Here is a 16,810-nt window from a genome sequence, read left to right on the forward strand (position 1 = left end):
AAGGGGAGTATTACTGTAGAGGGGGGACCTTAAGAATAGAGACAACCCCTGTCCATGGAGAGCAGTAAACACAAAAATAAAGGTCCAGGAAAGGAGTCCTGATGGCATGCAGACCACCAGGACACCCACCCATAACAGGAGAGAGGGGACACTCAGACCCTGACTGGAGGCATTCCCAGCTTCTTAGCTGCTCAGGTGGGTGCTTCATCCTGGGAGCCTATCCAGTCACTTTTACTGCAGCAACACCCACCAGATGGAGAGACCGCCTCTGGGGAGTGAAGGGTGTGTGACCTTGTGCCTGGGCTCCATCGCCCCTAGGATGGAAGCCCCCATACCTGGAGCCCACAGGCTCAACTGGGCCCCTCTCAGCCCCAAGAGGAGGGGGCTGGTGCACAGTGCGAGGAAGGGGGACCCTCTGGAGGAGGTCGCCGGCTCTAGCCTCAGGGAGAGCAGACTTGAGCTGCTGGGGTCTGTCTGTTGGTCCCTGTCTCCCCGCTCCCTTGCTCCTCCTCAAACCCCCACTTAACCTCCTGTGTCTCTCTCCCGCCTCGCCCTACTTCTGTCTGTCTCTCTTCATGTCTCTGTCCATTTCTTTCTGTGTCTCAGTTTTTCTGTCTCTAGAGCACTTCTCCCCTCTCCACCACCCCATCCTCCTTTCTCTTGGAGAGAAGTCCACAGGTACCAGTTTCTCAGAGCCACGCCTCCACGCCACCAGCACCGGGTCTTCTCTATGTCCTATTTTCATTATGCAACACCCCATTTCCTCCCCTAGATCGCCCAGGCTGGGCCTCCGATGGGCTGGCAGGTGAGCTTGCCCGGATCCTTCCTGTGCCACCAAGGTGAACGCCAACTGGATGTTGGTGCTGAGTTCTCAGCTCTGGGACATGCCCTCGCACCACCTCTCCATCCCAGGTGAGGCCCCGCAGGCTTGGCTCAGCAGGGATGCGGCTGCGAGACGGGTCCAAGTGTGGGAAGCCTCAGAGCCAAACATGCACACATGCAGGCACACACAGGCACACTGAACACACACATGCATGCACACACACACACCAAACACATATGCATACATACTGCACACACACACATACACACACCAGCACCTTCCCTTGTCTGTCCACTTTATCCCATTCAACCCGGAAGGTACGAGAACCCCCGAGAGCCTGCCTTCAGGACACATGCCGGCCTCCCTGGGGGGTGGGGTTGTGTCTTCTCAGCCACTCTGTCCTACTCCTGGGGACCCCTCACCTTTCCACCCACGTTTTCCATCAGAGCTTGTGCAGCACCTTCTGCACTTGAGCCTGGAGGGCCCAAAGTTTAAGGGGTCCACCCGCCCCCAAAACAACTCGATAAGTGGTACCAGAACTATCTAATTAAAATGAGGAACCTCTGACTCCAGCCAGTTTGCTTGCAAAAAGTGCTGCAAAGCTCAGCTATGGGCAGGCATCTGGATTTGGGGATGGCCAGTGGTGACCAGGCAGGCGGGCACTTCCAGGGTGACACTGCTGTGCTCAGGCCATCTGAGGGGTGGCCACCAGACACCGTGGCCTGGGAGGGGAGGGTCCCTGCCAGACAGCACCCTGCTCACCTCCTCAAGGTGCAGACGCGCCCCATTCTCCACCAGCACTCCTCTGGCCGTGCAGACACTGGGCCCTGCCCTGGCTCTGTGACCCTGGGCACTGCCCGCTGGGAGCACACATGGACAGTTGGACAAACAGGAAGTGTTGTTTTCTATGGAAGGCAGCTTTAGACTCTTTCTCACCCTCTCAACAGCTGTGGGGTTCTATGCTGGCCACCCCACCCTGCCTGGGAGGAGGGGCCCCCACACGGCTCTGCCCTTGAGAGTGTGGAGCAGACAGGGAACCGTGGACCCAGTCTCTCGGCCCTTCCCGGTGCTTCCTGTGGGGAAAGCTGTGGGGGCCCCACAAGGAGGAGGCTTCCGAGTCTGCAGGACCACAGAGGGGCCCTTGGCCGCTCTCCTTCCTGTTCCCCTTACAAAATAACTCATGATGCCTCTCCCCCAAGCCCAGGCACCACTCATCTGCTTCTGTCTTTGTAAATTTGCCTGTTCTGGACATCTCTTATAAATGGACAGGTAAAATGTGTCCTTCTGTGTCTGCTTCTCTCACTGACCATCGTGTGTTCAAGGTCCATCCATGATGTAGCCTGTGTCAGAACTTCACTCCTTTTCATGGTGACTCATACACCACTGTATGCATGGACCACATGCTGCTGACCCACCCACCCATCCATCCACACACACACCCACCCATCCACTCATCTATCTGTCCATCCACCCACTCACCTATCCATCTACTCATCCATCCAACCAACCCACATCCATCCATAAATCCACCCATCCATCATCCATCCATCCATCCATCTACCGACCAATCCATCATCCACCCATCCACTGATTGACCCATCCACCAACTCACCATCCATTCATCCATCCATCCACTTATCTATCCACCCATCCATCCACTCTTCCATAACATCATCAAATCAAATTATATTATGAACTTGTAAATCCTCCTTCCCATCCCTTGACCCTGAGAATACATAAGAGAAGAAAAAACGAGAAAGAAATAAAGCTAGTCCAAACCTATGTTCAGAGACAGAAGCGAAGGATTTCTGGATTGTCCCCAGGTGACTGCTAAAGTGTGAACCTCTCCACACTGTCTCTGAAACAGATCACACAGATTTAAAAGGGAAAAGAATAACTAAAACCACGCATCAGTGACCACAACATTGGCGTCATAAAGAGCCTGAAAATACTATGAATAACTTCAAAGTACTTGTAACTAGAGAGGGTCTGTCTGTGCTCAGTTGTCTGACTCTTTGCAGCCCCATGGACTGTACCCGCCAGGCCCCTCTGTCCATGGGATTCTCCAGGCAAGAATAATGGAGTAGGTTCTCATTCCCTTCCCAGGGGATCTTCCCAACCCAGGGATCACCCCTGCATCTTTTACGCCTCCTGCTTTGGCAAGCGGGCTCTCTGCCACGAGAACCACCTGGGAAACAACAAACCATAAAATCAAAAGCCATCTTAAGCCTTTCCTGTCCCAAAACGGGATTCCTTAAATAAATTCACTTTCACTTTCTCACTTCTGCAGAGACCCCATTTCGAGACAAGATTCAGTCCCCAGGACTCAGTGGATATGACTTTCGGGACTCCGCCATACCCCGAGGCGCTTTAGCTGTGCATCGTTAGGGCAGCTTGGGGGCACAGAGGACAGGCTCAGGGGGTGATGTGTCCCCTGCCTGGTTTGCCTGCAGGGAGCCACAGCACGATGACCTACTGCCTGAACAAGAAGTCACCCATCTCTCACAAGGAGTCGAGGCTGCTGCAGCTTCTGGGCAAAGTGCTGCCATGTGTCACCCTGCCCGTGGTGCTCAAGAGGTCCACCACCCAGGTGAGGGTCTGCAGGCATGCCTGGGCCCTGGACCCAGCTCCAGCCGCTAGTGTCACCCACAGGGGGCGGTGTCCTTATCCCTCTTGGGGAAACGGGATTGAGAACAAACCTGCTGTAAAGCAGAATTGCTGTTTAGTCGCTCAGTCATGTCTGACTCATTGCGACCCCATGGACTGTGGTCTGCCAGGTTCCTCTGTCCATGGGATTCTGCAGGCAAGAATACTGGAGTGTGTTTCCATGCCCTCCTCCAGGAGATCTTCCCCACCCAGAGAGCCTCCCAGAAAGGTAGGAAAGGACACAGCTTGACTGTGGAACCAGCCTGAAGCCAGAACGGGGACCCATGGACTAACAGCATCACCGTCTGAAGTCACAGAGGCTGGGGGAGCTGGGAGGGGAAGGGGGAGGCTGGGTCCCGCCCTTTGTGCAGCTGAGCTGACACCAGAGCTCCTTCCTGGTCCCAGATAAGCAATAGCTGAGTTCCCATGTCCTCTGAGGTGGGTTTACGTTTGCACCCCAGCACCCACTCCAGGGAGACTTTCTTGGTGGTGCAGATGGTAAAGAATCAGCCTGCAATGCATGGGACCCGGGCTAGATCCCTGGATCGGGAAGATCCCATGGAGGAGAAAATGGCACCCAACTGTAGTATTCTCACATGGGAGGTCCCAGGGACAGAGGAGCCTGGAAGGCTAGAGTCCATGGGGTCACAGAGAGTCGAGACGACTGAAGCAACCGAGAACACACGCACGCACTCACACCCGTCCCCTGTAGTGCTTCTCCAGGGTGGATCGGGGGTTTTATGGGGTGCAGAGAAGCCAGGGTGGGACGCAGTCATTGTGGAGGATGGAGAGGAGTCAATGGCGGGGGCCGTGTCTGTGGGGATGGAGCACCCAATTGACAGTGGTCCTGTCACTGGCACACACATTACCCAGGGGGTGGATGCAGGATGGGGTAGAAAACCCATCTGGGCTCAGGTGCCCTCAGGAGCAGGGGCCCACCTGGGCGGGACAGATGGCCCCTGCCTTCCTGTACCCGCACTTGAGGGGCACTCATATTCCTGGTTTTTCTTCTCCTGGGCTGGTCCTCCCAAGAGGACAAGAGGCTGTCAAGCACAGCTCTTACCTGTGTGATTGCTTCCTCCTGGGAGGTCCCTGGTTGCTGGAATCCTCCTCAGGGGATCTGATTGGCAGAGAGCCAGGGCTGGAATGGGAACAACTACATTCTTGCTTGCATCAGGTGCCTAAGCCTGGCCTTAAGAGCTCACACCCAGAGGAGGGAGTGAGCAGCAGGGGGTCCACCAGAGGCCGGGAGTCCTGCAGGACTGGGGTCCCTCTGCTCGGAGGGTCCCTTGGTGCTGGGTCCCTCTCTTCTGCGTCCCTCCAGGGAAGGGTCCCCTCCATACTGGGGGACCTCGGTGCCATGGTCTCAAGTGGTATGGCTGCCAAAGAGATCTGGGTGTGTGCGGGGTGGGGGGCACAGGTGGTCTTTCAGGGGGTGTTTAAGATCAGCGGCTGCAGCAGCACTTCATTTAATCCTTGTAGAGGTGGATGGCAAGTGCCTGACAATAGCTGACAATACTCATATGAATCTTTGTTTTTTCTTTTAATTTGGATTGTGGGGAGGAGGGGGGCTGTGACATCCTTCCCCTTTTTTTATCCTTATATCTTTTTCTTTTTCCATTATGACTCTGTGTAGAGAACACAGTACCATTTACTGCTACTAGTTTAGTTAATATTAGTTTTTTGCTTTTTCTTTTATTTTGGATAGAGAGAATCTATTATTTTCTTCCCCACTTTTTTATCCTCATGTTTTTTTCTTTTCCCATTATGACTCCTTGTAGAGAACACAGTACATTTTCTGCTACGAATTTATATTAGGGCTTCCCTGGTGGCTAGTTGGTAAAGAATCTGCTTGCAATGAGGGTGATGTGGGTTCCATCCTGGGTTGGAAAGATCTGGAGAATGGAAAGGCAACCCACTCCAGTAATCTTGCCTGGATAATTCCATGGACAGAGGGATCTGGTGAGCTACAGTCCACCGGATCGAAATGAGTTGGAAACAACTGAGCAACTTTCACTTTTCAATGTACGTTAAAGTTATTTTTTGCTTTCTCCTGTCTTATTTGTGTCGTGGACAGATGTTTTGTCCTTTCGTTCTCTTCCCTTGATTCCTTCTTGCCTTTCCTAGTGCTGTTTGTGGGGGTGGGCACAGACCTCTGTGGGTCTAGTGTGTCCTCATGTCCAAGGGTCCAGCTTGGGTGTCATGAAGCCTTGGCATTGAACCCACAGGGAGCTTCCACCCAGGGACTGCCTGAAGGAGGGTGAGGCTTGACTCTGCAGGAACACCCCACCAAGACCACAGTCTCGACCCGGGCTCTGTGCTCCACATGACCAGTGACCATGGGGACTCTGTTCCCAGAAGCAGTGCCTCAACCCCAGCAGCACCAACACGGTTGATTTCACAGTGGCCAATGTGGCCCTCAGTTGGGCATCCTCAGTGCATGCCCAACCCCTGAGTGGGGGGCCACCCTCTGTGCCCAGCACAGATGACCGACCTCTGTGTGCAGGTGCTGAGCATCATGAAGCACGTGGATGCTGGTGTGAGGACCTGCAGATGGCGCACATGGAAGAGGGCACCGAGCGGAACCTGCACTCTGGCCACATGGTGTACATGACGGCCCTCACGGAGGTGGGGGTGGGGGCAGGGGTACGGACAGGGGGTCCGCCAGCCAGGGACACCACGTCTGGCCCAGGCAGGAGGGGGAGTGCCTCTGAGGGGATGGGCACACGTCCACTCAGGTGGACATGTGGTCACTCCAGGCAGGAGAGGCTGACCTCTAAGGGGACAACACAGGTCCACTCCAGTTAGAAGATGCTGACCTCTAAGGGGATGGACACACATCCACTCAGACAGACACACATCAACTCAGATGGACACAAAGTCACTCCAGGCAGGAGAGGCTGACCTCTAAGGGGACAACACAGGTCCACTCCCATTAGAAGACACTGACCTCTAATGGGACAGACACACGTCCACTCCAGGCATGAGAGGGCTGACCTCTGGCATCAGTCACTCAGAATTCCCGACCAACGTGCGTTTCTAAACTCACACCCGCACCCCTGGCCTCTGGGGTGTCTCCCAGAATTTGGCTATACCAGGTCCCTGGTATATACACGTCTTTTCCTGTGTCCAGTTTTAGGGTGTCCAGTCCATTCTCTCAGCTGCTGGCCAAGTCACTCAATGTCCCACCCTGGCCTCAGACCCCAGTGCCCCCACGACAGAACCTAATGACCCTTGGGGTCTGGAGGTTCTGTCCTGGGCCTCAGTGTGCATGTACCCTGCTGGCCTCGTACGCTCCCTGGAGTACAGACTTCACACGATATTATAAGCAATGCTCTCTGCTGCTGTGCATGCACACACATATGCATATCCGTGCACACACAGACCCTGAACACATGCACACCTGTGTGAGCACCTGTACCTACTGAAGTGTGTACATACACACACACACACACACACACACACACACACCAGCACACCAGAGCAATGCCATGGCTCCCCACTGCCACTCAAGAGAGGCTGGGTCCCTTAGGAGCATGACATAAAGACATGCTTTATGTCTGTGTGTCAGGACACCCCAACCCGTCTGTAGAGTGGCTGTGCTGGGGGAATTCCCCACCCATGACCCTCTGTTTCTCAGTACAAGGCCCTTCACCCCACCCCCACCCAGGACATGCTCACGGAGATCTGAGTGGCTGGAGAACCACCCCCAGGAAGTGGTTATCTTGGCATGCAGGAACTTTAAGGGCGTGATACAGGACCTGCACGAGTACCTGATGGGCTGCATCAAGAACATCTTTGGGGACATGCTGTGTCCCCATGGGGTGTGAGCAGGGGCCACAGGCTCCCCATGCTCTTGGCAGCGGGGGTGGTGGGAGCACTAGGCCTCACTGTAATCAGACTATCCACTCACTGCGTGAGGCTGATTCAGGCACCAGGTGATGCTGCTCATGGAACCCCAGTAATCCACCCACCACTGTCTCCACTCAAACACCCCAATGACCAGCCCATCACTGGTCACAGGCACCCCCAATAATCCCCCTGCCTGGTCTCTATTCAGACACCCCCAAAATCCATCAATCATGCCTCACGATGCCCCAGTAATCCACCTGCCATTTTCTATCAAAAACCCCAATAATCCATCCACCTCTGTTTCCACTCAGGCACCCCAATAATCGACCCATCACTGCTCAAGACACCCCAATAACCCACCCATCACTGTCTCCACTCAGACACCCTAGTAATCGACCCACTAGTGTCTCTACTCAGACATGCCAATAACCCACCCATGACTGTCTCTTCTCACAGAGAACCCAATAACAAGCCCATCACTGCTCATAGACACCCTAATAATCCACACATCACTGTAGCTTCTCAGACACCCCCAATAACTGACACATTGTGTCACAAGGCACCCCAATAACCCCTGTGCACATGTCTCACAGGCACCCGGGTAATTCTCCCCCTAGGAGGTGCTGACTCTGCACCAGCTGTGGTCCCAGGGCCAGCAGGTCATCCTGTCGTACAAGGACGAGGCATCCGTGAGTCAGCATGCAGAACTGTGGCCCGGTATCCCCTACCGGTGGGGGAACCAGGTGAAGCCCAGAGACCTCGTCCACCACCTGGAGCTCATGAAGAGCTGCAGCCACCCAGGGGAGTGCTGCCTTCAAACCGGGACACCTGGTCACATGCATGTCCTAGTGCATGGGGCTGGCTTTGGGTTCAAGTGGAGAAATGGGACAGGATGTATTAGGGGACGTTATTCTGTTCAGCACATGGGGACCAGAGCATGGACATTCTTGGGGATGTTACCGTGTCCACCACAGGGGGTCAGGATGTAGACAGGATGTGGACATCCATGTGGACATTATTGTGTCCACCACACAGGGCCAGGACATGGACATCTTTGGGGTCACTGTCCAGCCCGCCTGCCCTCTGTAACAGGAGAAATTCATGAATCAACACCCCTGTGAGCCCCTGCTGTCTGAACTTTGGTCTCTGTCGGATATCTGAATCTCTGACCTCTGCGGAGGCCAGAGTCTGGGTGAGTGATGGCACAGCTTGGTGACTGCATGGGCAGGTGACCCCATGGGTTAGGGGTCACATGGGTGGGTGACTACATGGGTGGGTGACCCCATGGGTTACTGGTCACATGGGCGGGAGACCGTGTTGGTTGGAGACCACATGGGTGGGTGACTGTGTGGGTGGGTGACCAGTTTGAGTTGCTGAGGGCAGGGTGGGTTACCATGTGAGTTGCTGACCCGGTGAGTGGGTGACCCCTTGGGCGGGTGACGGTGTGAGTCGGTCATCATGTGGACAGGTGAGCGCATGCCCTCACAGGTTAGTGACCCCATGGGTGGGTGCCCACGGGGGTTGGTGGCCAGTGGAGGGATCACTGCATGGGGTAGTGACCCCGTGGGTGGGGACCACGTGAGTCGGTGCCCACACGGTTTGGTTGGCCACATGACTCCGTGGGTTAGTGGCCGCACACGTGGGCGGCTGACCCCACAGCCGGCACCATGAACAGCAGCCCCTCTCTTGTCCCAGGCAGGCTGATGGTGGCCAGCATCAACCTCTCAGAGAACCTGGAGTTTGTCCGCGTCCACCCGGCCTGGTCCCTGGAGAAGCTGACCCAGTGGGGGCTCCCCTACCTTTGTGCATGGGTGCGGGGCCAGTGCCCGGGGTCGGCCACCGGCCGTACCAACACCGTCGCAGGCGAATTCATCTGGGCTGACGGGTTTGTTGGCGACGTCATCGGGTTGAACTGGAAGCTGCTTGGGGCTGACGGACGCCGCACGTGAGGAGCTGGGCATCACAGAGGCTGCGTCTCAGTCACGTCCTGCGACGATACCTGCCTGAACCGGAAGCCGCCTCGGGGCTGAGGGACGGCGCACTGAGGAGCTGGGCCTTGCGAAGGCAGCTTCTCGTTCGCATCCTGTGACGTCACCGGCCTGAACCGGAAGCGCCTCGGGGCTGTCCGTTGGCATGTTGAGGAGCTGGGCGTTGCGGAGGCTATTCTCAGCCCTGTCCTTTGGGGCTTGTCATCCGTCCACGCGTCCACTGAATGTGGGTGACTGCCGAGGTGGGGCCAGGTGGCAGGGTCCATGGTCTCCTCGGTCCTCCGTGTGTCTCTCGGTGACTGCAGGGTGTGAGGGGATAATTAAAGGTGAGTGCACTCAGAGAACCTGGAGTTTGTCCGCGTCCACCCGGCCTGGTCCCTGGAGAAGCTGACCCAGTGGGGGCTCCCCTACTTTTGCGCATGGGTGCGGGGCCAGTGCCCAGGGTCGGCCACCGGCCATACCAACATTGTCACAGGCGAATTCATCTGGGCCAACGGGTTTGTTGGTTCTCAGGTCTGTGGTTTCCCCATGGGAGAGGCTGGGGTGCCCCCTCTCCCCAGGCACTGAGACTAGCAGACGGTGACCCCCAGCTGGGGAGGGGAGGAGGCACTATGACATAGTGTCCATAGGCGGGGACTGAGCGCATAGCGATCCCACTGAGAAATCCCTTTTATTAGATAAGGGGCTTCCCTGGTGGCTCACTTAAGAAGGCCTTCTTATCTCTCCTTGCTAGTCTTTGGGACTCTGCCTTCAGGTGGCTATATCTTTCTGTGTCTCCTTTGCCTTTCTCTTCTCTTCTCATCTATTTGTGAGGCCTCCTCAGACACCCACTTTGCCTTTTTGCATTTCTTTTTCTCGTGGATGGTTTTGATCACCACCTCCTGTACAATGTTAGGAACCTCCATCCACAGGTCTTCTGGTACTCTGTGTGCCAGATCTAACCCTTGAATCTATTTGTCACTTCCAGTGTATACTCACAAGGGATTTGAAAAAAAGCAAAGAAACAGAGGAAAACAATACAGTGGGAAAGACTGGAGATCTCTTTAAGAAAATGAGAAATGCGGAGGGAACATTTCATACAAAGACAGGCACAATAAAGGACAGAAACGTTATGGGCCTAACTAAAGCAGAAGAGATTAAGAAGAGGTAGCAGGAATACACAGAAGAACTGTTAAAAAAAATCTTAATAACCTGGATAACCACGATGGTGTGATCACTCACCTAGAGCCAGACATCCTGTAGTGCAGACACATGGGCCTTAGGAAGCAGCAGTACGAGCAAAGCTAGTGGAGGTGATTAAATTGTAGCTGAATGCTTTCAAATCCTAAACGGTGGTGCTGTTAAAGTGCTGCACTCAATATGCCAGCCAGTTTGGAAAACTTGGCAGTGGCCACAGGACTGGAAAAGGTCAGTTTTCATTTCAATCCCAAAGAAGGGCAATGCCAGGCAGTGTTCAAACTACCGCACAACTGCACTCATTTCACATGCTAGGAAGGTAATGCTCAAAATCCTTCAAGCTAGGCTTCAAGAGTATATGACCCAAGAACTTCACAGTCCACACATTCATTTTTTTAAATTTAATTTAATTTTTAAACTTTACAATATTGTATTGGTTTTGCCATATATCAAAATAAGCAACCTAGATGTCCATCAGCAGATGAATGGATAAGAAAGCTGTGGTACATATATACAATGGAGTATTCCTCAGCCATTAAAAAGAATACATTTAAATCAGTTCTAATGAGGTGGATGAAACTGGAGCCTATTATACAGAGTGAAGTAAGCCAGAAAGAAAAACACCAATACAGTATACTAACACATATATATGGAATTTAGAAAGATGGTAACAATAACCCTGCGTACGAGACACACATTCAAACAGTTGATTCTAAATGCACAGTGATGCCACAAAGATGGTCAAGGCAAAGACACACAATGTGATTTTATTTATGTCTAAATCAGTGAAACAAAATATTCACTGCAAGGTACAAACTTTTTTATCATGAAAAATCTTATATTTGAATATGAAATATCCTGCTGAAATTGAAAAAATATGTTTTAAAGTGAAATTCTTTAATTGTCAATTATTTTGAGACTATGGGAAAAAAGAAAATAAAATTACGTTCATTGGGGCTGCTTCAGTTCAGTTCAGTCGCTCAGTCATGTCCAACTCTTTTCATTGGGGGCTGCTTAAACTTTCACAGATTTTTTTTCTTAAAAATTCCCTTACAGTTTTACAGTCTTAATTAGACATAAAATGATCAGTAGATTTTATACTATGTTTGTTTTCTGAACATTTTCATTTCCTTTAATTTATGAATGTAACTGGAATGTTTTTCTATTAAGTGAGTATTAAAAATTACTCCTCTCTCCTGTATGGAACACACTGCTTGCCCTACTGTTGGGAGACATTTTATTGCCTAAAACCTTTCATAATTCAACTCTACGATCTAGGTTTTTTGTTTGTTTGTTTTGCTTTGTTTAGGCTGAGAATTTTCTCATCTATTTTTAGTATCTTCAGAGTCTCTGTTAGGCATACGTCTGCTGTTGTTGCCTTGCACAGTCGTGTCCCAACTCTTTGCCACCCCATGGACTGTAAGCCCACCAGTCTCTTCTGTTCACGGGGATTCTCTAGGCAAGAATACTGGAGTGGGTTGCCATGCTCTCCTTCAGGGGATCTTCCTGACCCAGAGATGGAATTCGCACCTGCTATGGCTCCTGCATTGCAGGTGGATTTTTTACCACTGAGGGAAAATAGATCATGTATACATGAAACCCACTTTAATTATGAAGACTCATAATTGGTGAAAAGCAAAGATGGAGAAGCCCAAACAAGCATTTATCTTTTACCAATTAATAATAAGAAAACCCCCTTCATTTCAATTTGTCTTCCTTTATTTTTTCAATTAACTTTTCATTGAAGGATGATTGCTTTCCAGAATTTTGGTGTTTTCTGTCAAACTTCAACATAACAGTCTTTCTTAACTCATAGTTTCTCTTCAATATCATCTTATCCTGTGTCAATAACTTCTTTTAACATTTCTTACAGACAAGGTATCTGCTGAGCATGAATTCCCCAATTTTTGTTGATATGAGAATATCTCCTTCTCCTTTGCTTTTGAAGGATAATATTCCTGGACATAGAAGTTAATTTCAGTAGTTTTTTTTTAAAAAAGCATTTTATTTATTGACATGTTGTACCTGTACCATGGATTTACTAGTTAAGCTGTATAATTCATTGATTTGTAACTTATTCATAGGTTGAATAACCATAACCACAGCCTCATTCTAGAATATTTTCATCACTTCAATGGGAAACACTCTCCAGTTGGCAGACATTTTCCATTTGCCCCTTCATCTGGGCCCTTTCATTCACTCCTCTGTTTTCCGTCTTTAGAGCATTACCTAATCTGGGACATATGCATTCACATGAACAGTATAATGCAATACACAGCCTTTTGTTCCCGGCTTCTTTTAATTAACATAATCATTTCAGAGCGCTAGCATGGAATAGCTTGTATAAGAACTCCATTAATTTGATGGGGCCAAATAATTTTGCATTGCATGTTTTATTTATTCGATCACCAGTTGATGGACATTTGAGTTATTTCAACTTTTTAAACTTTTTTTAGTTTATTTCTTTTTAAACTTTATTTTTAATTTAATAATTTAAAAATTTTAAATTTAATGGCTTTTTCTGCATCTATTTGGTCTTGTCTTTGTCTGGTTTTGATATCAGGGTGATGGTAGCCTTGCAGAATGAGTTTGGAAGTGTTCCTTCCTCTGCAGTTTTTTGAAAGAGTTTTAGAAGGATAGGCATTTGCTCATCTCTGAATGTTTGATAGAATTCACCTGTGAAGCCACCTGGTCCTGGACTTCTGGCTTTGGGGAATTTTTCAATCACAGCTTCGATTTGGAGCTTGTAATTGGGTTGTTCATAATTTCTATTTCTTCCTGGTTCAGTCTTGGAAGATTGAGTTTTTCTAAACATCTGTCCATTTCTTCCAGGTTATCCATTTTATTGCCATAGAGTTGTTCATAATAGTCTCTTATAATCCTTTGTATTTCTGCATTTTCTGTTGTAACCTCTCCTTTTTCATTCCTAAGTTTGTTGATTTGATTCATCTCTCTATTGTTCTTGATAAGTCTGGCTAAAGGTTTATCAATTTTGTTTATCTTCTCAAAGAACCAGCTTTTAGTTTATTAATCTTTGATATTGTTTCTTTCATTTATTTTTCATTTATTTCTGTTCAGATCTTTATGATTTCTTTCCATGTACTAATTTTGGCTATTTTTTGTTGTTCTTCTTTATCGGTTGTTTTAGGAGTCAATTGAGGTTATCTATTCGATGCTTTTCTTGAGTTAGGGTCGTATTGCTACAAACTTCCCTCTTAGAACTGCTTTTCCGGCATCCCATAGGTTTTGAATTGTTGTGTTTTCATTGTCATTTTTTCCTAGAAAGTTTTCAATTTCCATTTTTATTTCTTCAGTAACCTGTTGGTTATTTAGAAACATGTTGTTTAATCTCCACGTGTTTGTGTGTCTTACAGTTTTTTTTTTCTACTACTTGATATCTAGTCTCATAGTGTTGTGGTCAGAGAAGATGCTTGATACAAGTTCAATTTTGTTAATTTTACTGAGGTTTGATTTGGGACCCAAGATGTGGTCTATCCTGGAGAATGTTCCATGTGCACTTGAGAAGAAGGTGTATTCTTCTCCATTTGGATGGCATGTCCTCAAGATACCAATGAGATTCATCTCATCTCATGTGTCATTTAAGAGATGTGTTTCTGTATTAATTTTCTGTTTTGATGACCTGTCCATTGGTGTGAGTGGGGTGTTAAAGTCGACTATGATTGTTTTACTGTCACTTTCTCTTTTAATGTCTGTTAGTGTTTGTCTTATGTATTGAGGTGCTCCTGTGTTGGGGGCATAGGTGTTTACAATTGCTATGTCTTCATCTTGTATTGATCCCTTCATCACTATGTAGTGTCCTTTAACTATTGTAATCGTCTTTAGTTTAAGGTATGATAAGAGGATTGCTATTCCATATTTCTTTTGATTCCCATATGCATGGCATGTATTTTTCCATCCTGTCACTTTCAGTCTATATGTGTCCTTAGGTCTGAAGTGGGTTTCTTGTAGACAGCATGTACATGGGTCTTTTTCTTTTAAATTAATGTATTTATTTTAATTGGAGGCTACTTACTTTGCAGCATTGTGGTGGGTTTTGCCATATATTGAGTTGAATCAGCCATGGGTGTTCATATCTTCTCCATCCTGAAACCCCGACCATTTCTCTCCCCATCCCATCCCTCAGGGTTTTCCCAGTGCACCGGCTTTGAGTGCCCTATGTCATGCATCAAAGTTGGATGGGTGATCTATTTCACATATCGTAATATGCATGTTTCAGTGCTAGTCTCTCAAGTCATCTCACCCTGGCCTTCTCCCACAGAGTCCAAAAGTCTGTTTCTATGTGTCCGTTTTGCTGTGTCGCATATATGGTCATCGTTGCCATCTTTCCCATATATATGTGTTAATATACTCTATTGGTGTTTTTCTTTCTGACTTACTTCACTCTGTAAAATAGGCTCCAGTTTCATCCACCTCATTAGAACTAATTCAAATGCATTCTTTTTATTTGCTGAGTAATATTTTATTGTGTATATTTACCTCAGCTTTCTTATCCATTTGTCTGCCAAAGGACATCTAGGTTGCTTCCATGTCCTGAGTATTGTAAACAGTGCTTCGATTAACAATGAGGTACACATGTCTGTTTCAATTCTAGTTTCCTCGGTGTTTATGTCATATGGCAATTCTATTTCCAGTTTTTTTTAGGAATCTCCACACTGTTCTCTGGAGTGGCTGCACTAGTTTGCATTCAAAGAACTAGTCAGTTCTTTGCATCAGGTGGCCAAAGCATTGGATTTTCAGCTTCAGCATCAATCCTTCCAATGTATATTCAGGACTGATTTCCCTTAGGATTGACTGGTTTGATTTCCTTGCAGATCAAGGGACTCTGCAGAGTATATATGTGTATGAATCAATATTTGTTGTGCTTATGCTGCCCTCTCATGGAGAAATAGAAGAATGCTAATGAATGTAATTTATAAAATCCAGATGTATTCTCTCATATGTATATGTGTGTATGAATAAATATTTACGGTGTTTATGCTGCCCTTTCGTGAAGAATGCTTATGAATGTAATTTAGAAATCCAGATGTGTTCTCTCATATGTATATGTCAGTTCATATGTATATGTTAATTGCTCAGTCGTGTCTGTCTCTTTGTGACCCCATGGACTGCAGCACACCAGGCTTCGCTGTCCATCACCAACTCCCGGAGCTTACTCAAACTCATGTCCATCGAGTCCATGATGGCATCCAACCACCTCATCATCTGTCATCCCCTTCTCCTCCGGTGTTCAATCTTTCCCAGCATCAGGGACTTTTCCAATGAGTCAGTTCTTCACATCAGGTGGGGAAAGTGTGTGGGTATGAATAAATATTTACTGTACTTTAGCTGCCCTCTCATTGAGAAATAGAAGGCTGCTTATGAATTTACTTCATAAAATCTGAATGTATTTTCCCATATGTATCAGTTCAGTTCAGTCGCTTAGTCATGTTTGACTCTGCGACCCCATGAATTGCAGCACGCCAGGCCTCCCTGTCCACCACCAACTCCCAGCGTTCACTGAGACTCACGTCCATCCACTCACGTCAGTGATGCCATCCAGCCATCTCATCCTCTGTTGTCCCCTTCTCCTCCTGCCCCCAATCCCTCCCAGCATCAGAGTCTTTTCCAATGAGTCAACTCTTCACATGAGGTAGCAAAAGTACTGGAGTTTCAGCTTTAGCAGCATTCCTTCCAAAGAAATCCCAGGGCTGATCTCCTTCAGAATGGACTGGTTGGATCTCCTTGCAGTCCAAGGGACTCTCAAGAGTCTTCTCCAACACCACAGTTCAAAAGCATCAATTCTTCGGTGCTCAGCCTTCTTCACAGTCCAACTCTCACATCCATACACGACCACAGGAAAAACCATAGCCTTGACTAGACGGACCTTTGTTGGCAACGTAATGTCTCTGCTTTTGAATATGCTATCTAGGTTGGTCACAGCTTTCCTTCCAAGGAGTAAGTGTCTTTTAAATTCATGGCTGCAGTCACCATCTGCAGTGATTTTGGAGCCCCCAAAAATAAAGTCTGCCACTGTTTCCACTGTTTCCCCATCTATTTCCCATGAAGTGATGGGCCTGGATGGCATGATCTTCATTTTCTGAATGTTGAGCTTTAAGCCAACTTTTTCACTCTCCACTTTCACTTTCATCAAGAGGCTTTTTAGTTCCTCTTCACTTTCTGCCATAAGGGTGGTGTCATCTGCATATCTGAGGTTATTGATATTTCTCCTGGCAATATTGATTCCAGCTTGTGCTTCTTCCAGTCCAGCGTTTCTCATGATGTACTCTGCATATAAGTTAAATAAGCAGGGTGACGGTATACAGCC

At 48.6% G+C, this 16,810-nt stretch overlaps 1 pseudogene; it reads left to right on the forward strand.

The window, feature by feature from the left end:
* Positions 1–687: 687 nt before the first annotated feature.
* Positions 688–9,722, forward strand: LOC783100 (PI-PLC X domain-containing protein 1-like; annotated as a pseudogene).
* The last annotated feature ends 7,088 nt before the right edge of the window (positions 9,723–16,810 follow it).

Source organism: Bos taurus, chromosome X (assembly GCF_002263795.3).
Source record: "Bos taurus isolate L1 Dominette 01449 registration number 42190680 breed Hereford chromosome X, ARS-UCD2.0, whole genome shotgun sequence".
Classification (NCBI taxonomy): Eukaryota; Metazoa; Chordata; class Mammalia; order Artiodactyla; family Bovidae; genus Bos; species Bos taurus.